Here is a 2,961-nt window from a genome sequence, read left to right as displayed (position 1 = left end):
CTGACCTCCTCTCCCTCCTTTCTTACACACTGCTGCCCCTCCCCCACTTATCTTCCCTTCCCTTTTTCTTTCCTCCCTTTCTTAACTGTTGTCCCCTCTCCTAACGACATCTGGCCCGCACTGGGGTGGGGGCGCCCTCTGCCCCACCAGCCCACTCCGCCCCTCGCTGGTCCTGCTGTGTCCTCGGCCTCCTCCCTGTCCCGACTGCGTAGCAACCCCGCCCTCCTGGCTCCCCTCTGGCGCCCTCCTGGCTCAGTCTCCGTCCCTCTCAGGCTTCTTGAGTAACTCTAGGCTTCCCTCGCTTCCGCTTTCACTGTCCCCTGTGGCCTGCGTCACATGGGACAGCTGGGTGTTTAGGAGAAATGAAAGCCTGGGGTCACAGGCTCCTGCCCGCCCAGCTTTCTAAAATCTTCCCTCCTCTTCCGCCTGTTATCCTCATCCCCCCACCCCTCTGCCCGCCTCCCTAGAGCCCAGAGGAATATTTTCTTTCAGTTTCATTTCTTGCCCACTTTCCCTGCATTCTATTCCCATCAAAGTCCAAGCCTATACTGATGGAACTGGAAAGATCCAGCATCATTTGATTGCAAGCGCCCTCTTCACAGATGCAGAGACTGAGACCTGGAGATGGCAGTCTGTAGAGGACAACAGGTGGATGGTAACTGAACTAGGGGTAAACCCCTGCCTGGTCTCCTGGGTGACAATGCAATTTGGATTGTGCAAATGTTACTGTGAGGAAGGAAGTGGGGCACCTTCAAGAAGGCTGTGGCACCACAGAGACCCACAAGTGGGTCAGGATTGAGAAGGACGCTGACCTCAGACCAAATCACTGTGGGCCTCAGCACTCCCCTACTCAGAACCCTCTGATGCACTGAGGAGAAGAGCCAGCCCTCACCTTGACCTGCAAGATCAGGAAGATCTGGCCTCTGCCTTCCTCTGACCTGGTCTCAGCCTCAATTTCACTCAAGTTCAGCCATCTGACCTTTTTTTGGTTCCCCTCACATGCTAAGTTCTTTCCTGCCACTGGGCCTTTGTTTTTTCTGTGCCCTGTGCTGGAACTGCTCTTTCTCTGGATTTGTGCATAGTTGGCCTCTTCTCTTTATTGAGGTTTCAGCTGAAATGTCTTTTGTCCATAGGTTCCTTCTGGGATCATCCTACTTAAGCAGTTGCCTACTGGATTCCCAGCATCCTTTCTGTCACACTGTCCTGTTTTAATGTCTTTGGAGCATGCATTACTCGTTTTCGTCTCCACCAGTAGGACAGACCCTCCGCTGGATCAAGGACACCTTGTCTAATTTTTCACTGTTTTATTCCCAGTTCTGCCTAAGGGCTTGGCAAATACTAGATGCTTAGTAAGTACTGGCTGAATAAATGAATGGAAAGAGGGCCCCCCGGCAAGATTTGTATGCATAACGTTAAGAAGGCTAAAAACCTGCGGTGCCTGTGGCTCAGAGGAGTAGGGCACTGGCCCCATATACCAGAGGTGGTGGTTCAAACCTGGCCCTGGCTAAAAAAAAAAAAACAAGGCTAAAAATTAAAATAAAGCAAGTTGTGTTGGGCGGCGCCTGTGGCTCAGCGGGTAGGGCACTGGCCCCATGTACTAAGGGTGGTGGGTTCAAACCTGGTCCCAGGCCAAACTGCAACAAAAAATAGCCAGGCTCTGTGGCAGGCGCCTGTAGTCCCAGCTACTTGGGAGGCTGAGGCAAGAGAATCACTTAAGCCCAGGAGATGGAGGTTGCTGTGAGCTGTGACATCATAGCACTCTACTGAGGGTGACAGAGTGAGACTCTATCTCTAAAATAAATAAATAAAATAAAGCGAGTTGTGATACTAGCAAAAAAGTGGGTATCTTTAGTACGTGACATCAGGTAAGAAGCCCAGCCATGGTGAATGGGACCAGGCCATGGCTGTGTGAGTAATGGGGAGTGATGGTAAGAAAGCAGAGCTCTCCACCCTAGGTTTTGGTTGCTGTAGTCGGGGACCACGTGGCAGGCAGAGCCTGGAGGAGGGAAGACCCTTCAAACCTTCTGTCAAGCCACCTCCACACCTACTTGGAGGAAGCTCATGATTGTCAGCCGTGGGGATGTGGTGACACAGCGTGGGTCACAGCAGGCCCAACTCTTTCCTCTCTTGGCCAAGTGACTAAGCTGGCACATGTGACAGATGCCACTCCAGATGGCTGAGTCTTACAAACCAAAGTGCTAACCTGCCATTAGTGACCTGCAGCAGGTGGTGGATAAAGGAAAAGACAAGTATAAACAGTGTGGCCTACAGAGAAAAGCCAGGAGAGGAAAGCAAAGCAGCAAAGACAGGAAGAGCACAGGTTCTTGCTTCTGCCCAGGCTTCCTCCCCCAGGTAGGTGGCCCCATGGGAGGAAGGCGCAGCATGCCTGGGGTGTGGCAGGTACACCAGGAACTCCAGTAACCTACAGTGGAATTGTCTTCACATCAGTCCTGTCCCTGGGGTGGGTTCACGGGGAAAGCCCCAGGGACATTCACTCAGCTGGGGAGAAGGCCAGGGGGATTTGCCTCTCTCAAACTGGGGAAGTAGTATTCTGAAGGTAGACACGACTGTCCCCCAGGGCATGAGTTATGACATTGATTACTGTGTGAGAACAGAAGTTTGGCTGTGACATAAGTCCTGTGGTTTGGTCCAGATAATGTTTAGCCACATGCTGTCAAGTTTTTTGGTTTTGTTCTTGTGATTGATTTTTAATTTAAATTTTGAAAAAAAATTTTAGTTATCTCCTTAAAAATTCAGAAACATTCACATGAAAATCCAGATTTGGGGCTATATATATATATTTTTTTTTTGAGGCAGAGTCTCAATCAGTTGCCCATGGTAGAGTGCTGTGACATCGTAGCTCACAGCAACCTCAAACTCTTGTTCTCAAGCGATCCTCTTGCCTCAGCTCCCTGGGTAGCTGGAACTACAGGTGCCTGCCACAATGTCTGGCAATTTTTA

The sequence above is a fragment of the Otolemur garnettii genome, unplaced genomic scaffold (assembly GCF_000181295.1).
Source record: "Otolemur garnettii isolate 467f Iridium unplaced genomic scaffold, OtoGar3 scaffold00254, whole genome shotgun sequence".
NCBI lineage: Eukaryota > Metazoa > Chordata > Mammalia > Primates > Galagidae > Otolemur > Otolemur garnettii.
The sequence above is the reverse complement of the archived record's forward strand: the minus strand, read 5'-3'. Positions refer to the sequence as shown.